Raw genomic sequence first — 14,954 nt, 5'->3', positions numbered from 1 at the left:
CAAGAGTAAAACATTATGAAAATGGTAAAACCTAAAGATGGTAAAAAATGTTGTAATAGAAAAATGAAACAAAAAGCATGTACCATATACAGTTTTGTTTTAAAAGTAGGGTTATGTAACAATTATTAGAGTAATATTTTGTGCCTTATCTATGCCTTATATTGTTTTTGAAGACTATTCTGTGATTGATTCTTAGAATGCATAATACAAGAATTTTATACCTGATGGTTAAGGCTTGAAATTATAATGGCTTCTATTATGATTGCATTATTTCTGGCCTTGTACAGGACAACCTGAGTGATACCTGTCAACAGCATTTCTATTGATGAAATGGATTATAACCATGTTGAAATAAAACCATTCAACCAGAGTCTTGTTTCATAAACAGCCCTGCAAGCTGAGCAGCAATATCACAAGTATATTACTGTTATGCCTGCAGTGCTGGGCGATAATGATTTTGATGGTAATTCATGGTGTGTTTTAGGGTGTTGAAGCAATAAAATATTGATCATCAGCATGGATAGCCATTATTCAGAAGATTAGATCAATTTATGGGAGGCAGTAAGTTGTAAGCCAGTGACCTTCCAAAGGCCACAGGTAATTCCAGGATAAAATCATGCTATCTCTAAAGTCCCAAAATGAAGCTAAGTTACTAAATAATACACATTAAAATAAAAAAAGGTCTGATTTAAAGGTACTGGCTCACTTATTTAGGGTTCATTACTCCACAATATCACATTTAAAATGTTTCTGGTTTTTCATAGCATACGTGGGGATTTTAAAGTTCATAGTTACAGTTAAGGATAAATACATTTGAATCTAAATGGGGGAAAAGGCAACAAAGCCAAAGATTTAATCACACCAGGAGTCAGGGAGAATGTGTACATTTATATAATAAGCATAGTTTCTAAAAATATAAAAATAAATGAAATTTTTATTTAAAAATATACTTCTAGATTATATTTGAAAAAATTAAAAGGAGGATGTTCAGGTTTTTTTTTTTTGTTTTTGAGTAATACAAACATTTCCCACACTATTTATTTTAGGGTAAATTTCAGTTTAATTTGGTTCATTATACAACAGGGTACTGTAAATTATAATTGCCTCATATACCTCTATTCATATTCAAAATTAGTTACTTTTGAAAAAGAAAAAAGTCTCCTTAGCTCACTTATAGGAACAGTATTATAATACACAATTTATTGAGTATTCTAAAACATTATACAGTGTTTTCCTGAGCTTTCCAAATTTGGCATCATTTTGTGGGCATTTGTATTGCTTTCAGTGATGGAATGTCTGAAGTTTGCAGAGCAGAATTAAATGTAAGTAGAATTTAAAAAAAATCTAACATGGCAGAGAAATTACACTTTTCCCATTTTAGTCATTCTTAATGATAAGAAAAAAATTATTTCAAATACTGAGGTGAAAGACCATAAAATTGTTTTATTAGAAAAAATGTGATAGACTTTTAAGGAGTAAATATGCATAATTCGGTGAAAAATTTTCTAGTCTGTCAGTGTGTTTATGAATAATTTTACTACATTCCTTTCTAATTAGTTGAAACACTTTGATCTATATATGAAACTAAATATTCATGAAATATAATTGTAGAAATGTTAACTTATAGCTGCATGATACATATTTTTAAATTGCTGTGGTGAATTAAAACAATTAGGAAAAGGTGTAACTTGGTAATGAAGATGTGTCTAATGAAAAGTACTTTGTCTATAATTTAGTGAAAACTATGCTTCCTTTTTTAACAAAAGAAGTATTGACATGTGATAATGAGAAAAACACAGCATTTGGGAAAAAAATGCCATCTTGAAACAATCCTCAATATTTTATGGCATATGAATGTGATATCCTTTATTAGTAAGCTGTCAAAGTAGGAGTAAAACAAGAATATGATTTGAAAAGAGAAAGTAGGTTTTTTTTTAAAGAAGAAAATGATAGAAAGGTCAAATCAAGAAAATTCTGTTAATAATCTGAAACACCATGTTTGCTTGTTCATTTTCCTGGCAGAAATAAGCGTGTTTTAGAAGACTTTAAGCATTTCGTAATTACAGTGTGTAAACCATGTCCCAGATTACCTAAGTCAGATAAACAAAGGTTACAGAGAAGATTCCATATTTTCATGTTCACCATGAATTTACATATAATATGTTGTCTGTTATTATGTTTTTTTTTGTTTTGTAAACGAAACTCTTTCCCAACCTTTATTGCAACTAAGTGACTCTAGGAATATTAGTTAATAGTTCTAATTCATAAATATTTTTAAGTATCAATTTTCTTCCTTTTATTAGTATTAATTCAAGAGAGACATACTATTAATTTGTTTTCTAAAGCATAAACTAATAATGGAAATATTTAGTAAGTCAGTGGTAATTGTAATTATGTATTATTAGAATCACTTTTAATTTTAATTTTTTTCTTAAACGTTCTCTAACACTATTTCATTCAGTTTTCTACTAATTTATCAATTATATTATTAAGGCTAGTCTAATTATGTTCAACACATTATAAATTTCATGAAATGTATATAATACCTGATATATTAAGCTTTATTTTCCATTTCCAATTGTGGAAATAAAAGTACATTATGTCAAACCAATTCCATATGTTGCTTGAGCAACCAAATTTCTTCAAAATCAAAATAGACAAAGCACCCGTATAAATGTATGAACCAATTAACAGATAAATTCCTTTAGCTGCAACAGTTCCAACTTACCGGTGCATTCTTTTTTTTTTTAATTTAATTTTATTTGTGAACATACTGTACAGAGGAGTTACAATTACATGGGCACGATAATGCGTACATTTCTTACCAAGCATTGCAGCCTCCTCCTTTGGTTTACCCTTCACATCCCTTCCCAGCCTCCCCCCTCCCCCCCAATCCCAATCCTTCTCCTTCTTCCCTCCCCCTCCCCTCCCCCCGCACCGAAGTTGTAAAGCTCGTTTTGGACATGACAACTTGTACTTCTCATTGTTGCAACAGGTCCACCTGTATCCTTAAAAAACTGGTTTTTCCCCACCTCCTCCACAAGTTATACTGACAACAAATATAGTGAAAGCAGGGGTTATACTGTGGGGGAGGGACATACAAAGCAACAAAGAGATAATCTTATAAATGCATTAGAAACACATGCATGAAAGAAAAAAACATTAAAATACACATCTAACGGTTCATTTTCCTGACATCACATTATCTGACCTTTTCTGCTTGACTCATACACATATTAGATATTACAAATAAGGGAAACCATGGGACCTATGTTTCTTTGGGCCTGGCTTCACTTAATATAATTTTTTCCAAGTTTTTCCATTTCCTAACAAATGGGGCAATGTCATTCTTTCTGATGGAGGCATAGAATTCCATTGTGTATATATACCACATTTTCTTGATCCATTCATCTACTGAGGGGCATCTGGGTTGGTTCCATATCTTAGCTATCTTACCGGTGCATTCTAACAAGCATTTGTTTCATTATGCCTTCAATTTCTCAGGGAATTTTAAAATAATACATGTAATTACCAAACTTACTTCATCTTTGTTTTTGTAAGGTCTGCCCAGGCCATGCAGGCCCTGTGAAGACACCTCGTACCCCTTGGCTAACTTTCCGCCCAGTATCTGTTACCTAGGTAACTGGCACACCAGGAAGCAGTCACCTCCCCTTCTGGCTAGGTTACATTCTGGGTACCTCTGGTCACATGCCTCCTATCCGACCTTAGGAGGGCCCCTGACCATGAGATCACATCTGAATCCAGTGAAGCCATAACTTTTCCCCACCTGGCCACACCTCTTCCTTTCCCTGGCCTAGATAAGTCCTGGCCCAGGGGTGGGTTGCCCCTTTTTTGCCATGCCTCTCAACCATGTATGGTGGGGGCAGCAGGTCAGTAAATAAACTTCTTTTCCTGCCTGAAGTGTGGTGTTCTTTTCATTGGCTACCTAATGAAACCTGCCTATTTACTATATTTTACAGTTTTTTAAATGGATGACATATGTGTATAATTAGGTATAATGGATTTCATTAAACAGGACAGAAGTGTGAAAGTCAAGTGGGCACCAGTGGTCAAACCTGTAATCCTAGCTACTTAGGAAGGTTGTGTGATATCAGGAGTATGACAGCTTGAAGTCAATGCAAGGAGAAAAGTCTGCAACTCCATTTCCCAATCAATCAGCAAAAAGTTAAGCAAGAGGTATGGCTCAAGTGATACAGCACCAGCTAAGCAAGCAAGCCTAGCAAGGATAAGGCCCTGTATTTCTACCCTGATATCCAGAAATAATGAAAATAATAGAAAAATGTATAAAATGTTAAACATTATATATATATATGACTAAGGAGAACTAATTAGCTAATGGAAATCTTTCAGTTTCATGTCATACTTTTATTTATTTTATTGTAAAGATGCGGTACAGAGGGGTTACATTTACATGAGTAAGATACATTTCTCGTTGAACATTGTTACCCACTCCATTAAATTCTACAATTTTCAGTCATATATTTGTGAGTTTTAAATTATTATAAAAATCACTATTCTAGTCTAAAAAAAAGTCACAGTGCTATCAAAAGAAACCCTCATAATTGTCACACATTTTCTTTGTTTGCCCTGAAGCATTATGTCAGTTTTCAAGGAAAAATGTCTAACAGTTGTGACCTGACTTTCTTACATATTTATAAGCCAAGTTCTCCCATGTTTTGTTAAATTTGAGTTTTCATTTTGGTTTGGATTTGATGTGGATTTGTGTCATATCTGTTTGTCATAACAAATTTCGATTTCTTCATATACCTTTGTGATTTTTACTTAGTACTGTTTCTGATATTATATATTGAAGTTTGGTAAGCATTTTTAAAATGTGTTCACAGAATTATTTAAGATTTACTATTATTTTCACATCTATTTTCCACAGGAAACCCTATCTTTTATGGATATTTTGTCTTTCACCACTTCCATGAGGCCAGGGAAATTCTCCAAAGTGTCAACTCTAGTCACTGGATTCATTACCTAGACTTGAGCCCAACAAATAAAACCTTCCACTCATCTATCTGTACCTTTCTTTATTACAAATATTTTCTAGGAACACATAACAATAATGTATAATTTACAATTACACATTAAAATTATAATAGCTATTCATTATGGAGAATGATCTAGGTACTTGATAGCATGTTAGATATTTGCAATCTTCTTTAATTTTCAGAACATAAGAAGATACCTCCTTTATGAAGATAAAACAAAGGAGGGAAACAAGTTAAACCTACACAATATGTGTGTGTGCGTGTGTGTGTGTGCGTGTGTGTGTGTCTGTCAGTTATGGGGCTTAAACTTAGGTACTGTCCTTGGACTTTTTGGTTCAAGGCAGGTGTTGTACTTCTGCAAATCCACTTCTAGATTTTTGATAGTTAATGGAGATAAGAATCTCTCAGACTTAACTTTTGGGGCTGGCTTTGAACCACTAACTGCAGAATTCAGCCTCCTGAGTAGTTAGGATTAGATGCATGAGCCACTGGAACCCACTCCATACACAAATTTCTTTTTTTTTTTAAATTTTATTTTATTTTATTTGTGAACATACTGTACAGAGGGGTTACAATTGCATGGGCAGGATAATGCATACATATCTTACGAAGCATTGCAGCCTCCTCCTTTGTTTATGCTTCACATCACTTCCCAGCCTCCCCCCTCCCCCCCAATCCCAATCCTTCTACTTCCCCCCTACCCCCCCACCAACGTTGTAAAGCTTGTTTTGGACATGACAACTTGTACTTCTCATTGTTGCAACAGGTCCACCTGTATCCTTAAACAACTGGTTTTTCCCCATCTCCTCCACAAGTTATACTGACATCAAATATAGTGAAAGCAGGGGTTATACTGTGGGGGAGGGACATACAAAGCAACAAAGAGATAATCTTATAAATGCATTAGAAACATATGCATGAAAGAAAAAAAACATTAAAATACCTATCTAAGGGTTCATTTTCCTGACATCACATTATCTGACCTTTTCTGCTTGACTCATACATATACTAGATATTACAAATAAGGGAAACCATGGGACCTATGTTTCTTTGGGCCTGGCTTACTTCACTTAATATAATTTTTTCCAAGTATTTCCATTTCCTAACAAATGGGGCAGTGTCATTCTTTCTGATGGAGGCATAGAATTCCATTGTGTACATATATCACATTTTCTTGATCCATTCATCTACTGAGAGGCATCTGGGTTGGTTCCATATTTTAGCTATGGTAAATAATGCTGCAATAAACATAGTTGTGCTGGTAGCTTTAGTGTGGTCTTGTTTGTAAACATTTGGGTAAATGCCCAAAAGTGGGATTGCTGGGTCATAGGGGAGTTCTACCTGAAGTCTTTTGAGGAACCTCCATACTGCTTTCCAAAGTGGTTGAACAAGTTTACATTCCCACCAACAATGAAGTAAGGTTCCTTTCTGTCCACATCCCCTCCAGCATCTGTTGTCCATACACAAATTTCTTAAGTTCACATATTTCCAGCAGTTGGTGGGAAATCTAAGTTAGTCTGCCAATAAATCCAATGTTTTTGAGTAAAGTACTTATTTTTATATATTATTGTGGAGCCCAAAATTCCAGGCTGTGAGACCCCGAAAGGACTGGGAGTTTGGAGTACCTTCTCCCAATACACTCTCAGTAAGCTGAGAGCTTTCCTGCAAATGTCCATCATTCCTGGCTTAATGAGAACTCAGATTCCAACCGAAACTGTGTGGGAGCCCAAGGGTAGACTTAGATTTATGCAAATTATAGGCTATTTACAGTTTAGCTCTCTTCCCATAAGGAGGTCACTTACCACTTGTATATAAAATACTGTTTCAGGTTGAAGTTTGAACTTTACTTCCTTGCACAAGACCAATAAAAACCTTGGTTAATGGAATCTTGGGATCTCTTACCCCCAGAAGGCTACAGATCTCCTGCCACTCCAAACTTCATTTGCATGGTCTGGTATTGTATTGCTCTTGGTCGCAGTGGATTAAGGAGTACACAGCAGGTTGAGACATATAATTAATACAAGTACTTGTATTATATAATTACTAAAAACTTATGAAAATATAAGAAAAATGATTTTAAAAAGATAGAACATAAATTGAAAGGAAGATTAATTCCAAACTCCATTAATGAGATGTACATTTATCTGTGATCATTAAAAATGGATTTCTACATTCCCATTCATCTCTCCCCTACACAACCCTCCCTTACTCCTTATTTTTGAAGGATATACCCTGGAATTTTGTCTGCATTTCCCCCCTTTGTCTCTTCATTCATCCACCCATTTTCCCTTGACCCCACCCCACCCCTTTGCAATATCTGCTTCCTGTTGTTTTACTTTGTTGAATGTTGACTTTTGAATTAGAATATTTGAGGATTCTCAAATCTTCCATGTTTCATTTGCATACCACCCAACTTATTTACTTATGAACTTGTGAGCATCTTTTGTCTCTGGGAATGACTTACTTCACTCAAGCCTTTCCATTTCTTTAGAAATGGTAAAAGATAATTCTTTCTAATGGAAGAGTAAAATTCCATTGTGTATATGTACCACATTTTGTTGCTCTGATCTTCCATTGAAGGGCATCTAGGCTGATTCCATACTTTGACTATGGTAAATAGTGCTGCAATAAACATGATTATGCTGATGGCTTTACTGTACCCTGATTTGTGACATGGATCAAGACATAGTGCATTCATAAGTTGCTTTGTTAAGTGCCAACTCCATTTTACAACTACTTAAAGAAAATAAAAATGGTTACAAATCTCATTTGTATATCTTACCTTTGTCTGTGGAGCTACTGTTATATGGATCTAAAGAACATTAGAAACTTGGCAAAATGACTTTTTCTCACCCAATCAAAACTCTCAGATTTGTTCTTCGATCCTTGTAAAGCTCCTAATTTTTAAATGTCTATAGTTTTTCCATGAATTTTATATCTTGTCTCCCTTTACAAATCCTATTTTAAACATCATTTTGATATCAAACTTAATATTTAAGATGCCAAAATTCATATAGTTACATCATACAAATATTGCTACATTATATTTTTTAAAATATGGTTTTGTCAGGTCCACCCTGAGAAGGTGGAGCAGACTCCTCCCTCCTTTCGGTTGTCTCTGCTTCACCTAGGTAACTGGCACACCTGGAGGCAGTCACCTCCCTCCTCCCTGAAGTCACATCTGCATCCCATGTGGCCACACCTTCTTCCCTGCCTCAGGCCTTGATAAGTCCTAGCCCAGGTGTGATTCAACCTTTTTTGTCCCAGCTGCATGGGCTTCCAGCTTGAACAGAGGAAGCCTTCAGCTGGAAAATAAACCTTTCCCCTGCCTGAATACCATGTGGTGCTCTCTCTATCCTCAGCTGCTGATTTAATTTACCTAACAAGTTTATTTAAACCCAGTGATATCAGCTATATATACATATATACACATATGTACATACATATATGGTTAAAGAGATAAACCACACTTCCAGAGAGTAATTATTTAAACTACTAGAATCATTCCCTTATATTAGAAAATGAAATGTAAGAAAAGAAAACATAAAGAGGAAGATGTAGAAAGAACTTATTGATGTCACAAAATCATGAGGAGAATGTAGGAGTCTGTGAAACAAAGCAGAGGCAGAGAAGGGGCCTGTGCCCCTCACTGTAATCCTCGTGGAACTCTTATTGCTGTCTTAATTGAAAGTCAAGCTATGAACCTACAAGGGGTGAAATATTAAAATAAAGTTGAAAGGCTATTTAGATAGAAAAATGGGCATCTGCATTGCATACCTCTATAAAATGCTTTTCACCTACTAAATATTTAGTCATTCAAGGAGATACATCACCCTTTATTTTCAGAGTGTCTATTAGTACTGACTGAAAAAATAAAAAAAGACACCAGGATAAATCTTACTTTTATGAGGACAAAAACGTATTTGCTGTAAACTAGATATAAATAATTTAAAATTTAAAAAATCTCATCATATACATGGACCTACATTTAAATATATGAATTTATATACATATAAACATAAGTATGCATGTATATTGTGATCGACTATATATGCATATATATAATTACTTTCAAAAGTTGACATATATACTTATTTCAGAATGTTAGTTCTAGTGTGCTTACACTTTCATGACCTACATGCTTACAGCATGTTAATGCATTTGTAAAAATATTTTACTAGCAATACTAACCCATTTATTTACACAATGTGAATGCCCCAAAGGAATCCATTTTCAAAGCAATTCTCTCATGTGACATCAGGGCAGAGCCGGTGTTTATCCAACAAAGGGCACTGGCACACAGGGAGACGACTCAAGCAATACAAGAAAGCAGAAAAAGAAAAATAAGGGCACACTAGGAATTCTAGGGAAAATAGTTGAATGAAGTAATGGCATTGTCTCAGGTAAATAGAAAGCTTTTTTCTATCATAGGCTTTCCTGACCCTCAGGCACAATTACAACAGCTGTACCATATAGACTCTATCAGTCATAATCTAAGATAGCGCCTCTTTCTATTAACCAAGCAATAGAGAAACAAAAATTACTTATACTCGTCCATATGAGGCACTCTGTTTGCTGCAATGCATTCTGATGGCTTAATTAGGTAGACCGTGTGGCACATGGGGCTCTGCAAACCAGGTTCATCACCGGGGCCATATCACTAAGGCAGAATATACTTGAGCTCTACAGCTAGATTGCAAATACAACTTTCTCACTGAGTGTCTTGTAGTGCACTGTGTCTGCAGGTTTGTTCTTATCTACTTATTACCTAGATTAAATAAAGTTTCACACTAGAACAACAAGGCTAACAAAGAGACACAAAATTAAAAGACAGTTGGCTATTACTCTTCTAACATCTCATCTTCACTACAAGGGCCATTAGGAAATTTCACTATTGTTTCTTCTTATGTATTTGTGCTATTTCAAGACTTATTTCTAAGGATAGGATGTATTATTCTTTGTAGCATAAGCACACACATATTTATATATCTACATATATGAATGTCAAATACCATAATCAAATGACAATTAAGAGATTTCTGTTTATCAGGTATACAATGGAAACTTTAAACCACACCACAACTTCACTGAGAATAAATCTTATATATATATATATATATATATATATATGGTATACATATACTAATAAGTATTATATGTTATATTTCGATATAACATATCATGGTTTCACAGACACTTCAACGTTTATGTATGTAATATTAATCTTATGAGTGTTCTCTTTAACTTGACTTTCTCAAAAATTACATTCCACATTCCTATTAATATCTATAAATGCGCAGTAATAAATAGTATAGATATCTGCATATATACAGATAAGTATGCAAATAAATAGTGGCAATATATATACATATATAACTATATATTTAAGGAAAATTTTGAATTTATTACCAATTTAAATTTATCTAAACACCTATGTCTACTAAAATCAATTCTAAAATCGAATGAATGCACATTGTTATAGTGTTTAATATACATTAAATTGAACTACAGTGTCATATTTTGAATCAGATTTTTGACTCATCCTCCCAAGAATGAAGTATTAGAGTCATTCTCAACACTCTCTCTTCTTTTCTCCTTGCTTATCAATATGACATACTTTCTTGGAATATCTGTCTCTGTCATTTCTATTGGCTGAGTCAAAATTGAGATCTTTGTAGCATTTTTCCACAACTTCTTCCTCTTATTCATTTTTCAATAGACCTCCAATGAATAATTTCTATCAAGTAAGAACTTATTTGAATAAAGGACTATTGATTGTATCAGTCAAATCTGGGATAGCACCTCTTTCTAATAAGCAAGCAACAGCAAAAATAAATTATTTATACTACGTGGTATGAGGATCTGTTTGCTCCATTGATATCAAGAACATACTTGGATACTATGCAAATGTTTTTGTAATTTCTATCTTAATGATCAGTTGAGTTACAAAATTAGATATGTAATTGATTCTAATATCCTTTCTCTAATAAATGTAACTCTTAGTCTATTCTTCTACATAACTCATTTTTTTTCAAGGTTAGAGTTTAAGCTCATCATCATAATATAAAACACTAATAATGAAACTAATAATGAAACACTCTTTAGGATGTATCTTTTCCTTCTATCAAATGGAATAAAGCTGTTTATCAAAAAGCTCAGACCCTTAAGCAAGAACCTTTGATTCACTTTTTATTTCACCCCTTCTACATAACACATTTAAACCTATATAATTTTTTAAATCTTTGAAGTCTACACATAACTCTTCAGCACTGTATGCTTGATACTTAACCGCAGTATCTGAAGAACCTTGATGTGGGCTTTTTATAATAAAGAATAAATGTTTTATCATTCCAGATGAATAGGCCGATTTTACCAAAAACATCTTTTATGATTTTTTTATTGTAAAGCTGATGAGCAGGGGGTTTACATTTATATAAGTAAGAAAATGAGTACATTAAACGTGAAATAATGCTTATTAAATAAAGTATTAAATAAAGTGTAAATTAAAAATATAAAAAAATATATAAAGCATATAAATATAATTTAAATACTTTATTAAATAAAATATTACATAAAGTATAAATTATGTCACCTTGGAATTTTAGAAATTTACTTTCTATATATATGTTACATTATAAAGAGATTAAAAAATCTAATTGCTCAATTGTATCCAAGATCTGTCATATGAAAAATTAAACAGAAAGAATACAGAAATGTCCTGTCTATAAATTTCTTGAATTTTACATAAAAAGAATTCTTTTAAAATTACAATTCAAGGCATGATTTAAGCTCTAACGCTTAGCTCCTTGTAATTACCTTCCTGTGGGTATAATAGCAAGATACTGAAGTGGTAGAGGCTGGACCAGTGGGGCAGGGAAGCAGTAAATGATTTGAGAAACTCTCACACACAAGGCTGGTTGACATGAGGCTGGGAAAAGGAAATAATCCTGTCATCACCTGAATCTCTAATGAAGGAAAGCACTGGTGTACATTCACAGAATGAAGAGGAAAAAATAAATCATATTTAACTTTAAATGGGCTGCCTGAATTTATTCAAACACAAATAATAACCATGTGGGATTTTCTTCCATGTCTTTCCTTTTTAAAATCTTTTAACATAAACCTCACATTTAACATTTCATTTAAACCAAAGACACTCTGTAAATTTTCCATTCAATTCCACCTTAGGTGAAATGTATACTTTTAAAACATGTCATTTAACACTTGTCTTTCCTAGTACTCTTGACATCTGTTGCAATTAAAGGTGACTCATTTGAAATGTTAAATGAGTATCTACCAGATTGCTCCCCATCAGTGATTAGAGAATGATGTGACACAGTCAAGATGTATCCCGCCTCAAGAGATAACCACAGCAGGTTTTAGAATATATTGTATATGTGAATTAGAGATAAGGCATCCAGACCAAAAGTCTACCAGTGTTCTGCATGAAGGAGTAGGCACTAAAGGCAATGACAGCAACAGTTCAGAAACAAGAGTGGTCCAATTATTCTGAAAATCTATTTCCTCATTTTTCAATATCTCTGTGTTTGTCACTAACAGAGCTTTTTTAAAAATTTAAATGACTAAACATACTAGATTCCTTAACACAACTACTTCACATAAAATATTCTAAAACATAATAGTAATTAAAAAACAAAACAAAACCCCATAACATTCAGAGAACAAAATAAAAAAAATAATAACTGGGTAATCCATCAACTTTGGACATCATATTTAAATATGGTATTTTAATATACCAAATGTCTTAGCTTCTTTATTGTTGTGATAGCAAAAGAAAATCTTCATTATGCTGATTATTTTAATTGTGCTTTTATTTTGCATCCTAAAACAGCAGCTTTGTGACACACCTCTGCTAATAATTTACAATGTGCTAAAGATACATGCTTATGCTTATTCAGAAATCTGTTACTTTCTTTTCATTTATCTGACATTTGCAATAAATGTCTCATGAAGAAGGAAATTCTTGAGAGGATGAAGAGGAAATCAGCTGAATGAAAAATGGCTTTCTTTATGTTCAAAAAGATACTGATACTTCTGATCTTTTTCCTTTTCTAAGCTATGATAATACATTTATTTCACATTCAAAGCTACTAATGAGCTTCAGTAAGATGGAGCAACAAGAACACCAAAAGGGATCCGAATTTCACTGCTTTCAGAGACTAATGGGAAAGAAACAAAATTCTAAAGATGATAAGCTCTTTCAGTGGGTGCTCTAACCTCCCTACCCTAAAACAGCCACGTGATGGAGGTGGTTAGGAAAATAACTTCTACTCTGCAGGTGTTCCTTTTGAAAGCTAACAGCAGACTTCTTTGACAGGTAAATTACTTTGAAATAATTTTGAACTCTGTGATCTTGGGGTGGGGGTAGGGGGTGGGGAAGATTGGCATCTCAGCTACAAGCATCCCATGTGGGATGTTATTTTTTTAAGATGTTTTCTCAGAAAGGACCCATGCATCCAATCTGGATGGCATATTTTGCACTGATAACCTATCTATTTGGTAGCCAACATGCCAATGGTAGGGGAAGATATGTTCATGAATTTTAAGCCTTGTTTAGAGTTGCTTGGAAGATAATAATCATGTAATTTAAACACCAATTATTTTTAAATGCTCTGCTTCAGATATTATATTTTGTACAAAAAAGTAACATTTGCTTCTTTAATAAGCCTATACTCCACACTCTATAAACTCTATGTATACTATACTATACTACCAAACGATAATTTACTCACACAAGTATTCTTTATTCTATTAGATGGATGAAGTTGCTGAAACTTCTTCTGACAATTTTGAGGGTTTTTTAATATTGTTTTTGTAATGGTGACATGCAGAGGGGTTATAGTTATAAGACAGATAAAGGGTACATTTCTTTTTGAAAAATGCTGCACCTTCCATTTATGTCTCCCAGTTTTTCCCTTCCATCCATATCCATAAATTGTATAGTTGCCTTTCAACATATTGCTGCATAGTGTTGTATTTGTTTGTCCTTTGTATCACCATTTCTGTATCCTCCAAAACTGAACATGAACCAAGTTTATTGACTTCAGTTTAGCTAGTTCTACAGTTAATTTTGACTTATTTATACCTGGATTAGAATATTATCAGTAGTGGTACTTTTCAAAGTATGTTTATGTAAGAAACCTCATTAACTTAATAATTTATAAGACAACCAATTTTTACTTTCATTTGAATTTCTCACTTGTTTAATGCATTATTTTTCTTATAATGCCACATTTTGGTATTTGGATCTTGCACTAGTTTTTACCAATACTCAACATGGCAGTGACAATAGAAAGGCATTTAAGAAAATATTAAATCTACAAATATTTGTAACAAATTATATTTTCTATGTATATTCCTTCATATGCAAAATTCTTCAGGAGCTATACAAATCTATTTCTTTACAATTTTTTATCTTTCCGGTAAAATAGGAGTTTTCTCAACTTCTTTTCAGTTCCTTTGTATAAGTTTAAAAGGACATGATAAACTTCATATAGTTTCTGACTATAATAAGTAACAATATAGTTTCTTCTGATATTGTCATGAATAATTTGACTAAAATGTGGTGGCATTAACTTGCATTCTTCACAAATGTACCCATTGTTTTTATTCAAGAAACAACAAAATTATATCCCGGTTAATGTGTTAATGTGTTCTATTTTTCTCTTTCATAATATTGGGTTTAGTTGATTTATAGAACAGTTGAAGAAAAGCATTTCATGGAAATACTATTGTAGTATCGCTAATAAAATTACAACTTTAAGGAAACAGGTTTCTATGTTCACGCATAATGCTATGGTAGCATCCTTTGGTAGCAACAAGATTAGGGCTTCTTGCTTCCTAGTTTTAAATATCCCCCTACCCTCTGTTCTTTATTTTTCTAAGGTGTAAAAAGTACTATGACTTTGCTTTTTC

General features: G+C 33.2%; 1 protein-coding gene across 1 annotated transcript in view; it reads right to left on the bottom strand.

Moving 5' to 3' along the window:
- Window positions 1-14,954, bottom strand: part of Robo1 (roundabout, axon guidance receptor, homolog 1 (Drosophila)) — an 829,689-nt gene that overhangs the window by 814,276 nt on the left and 459 nt on the right. The gene's annotated exons all lie outside the window — the stretch shown is intronic.

Source organism: Dipodomys ordii, unplaced genomic scaffold (assembly GCF_000151885.1).
Source record: "Dipodomys ordii isolate 6190 unplaced genomic scaffold, Dord_2.0 Scaffold199, whole genome shotgun sequence".
NCBI classification, from domain to species: domain Eukaryota; kingdom Metazoa; phylum Chordata; class Mammalia; order Rodentia; family Heteromyidae; genus Dipodomys; species Dipodomys ordii.
This window is presented reverse-complemented; position numbering and strand designations above follow the sequence as displayed.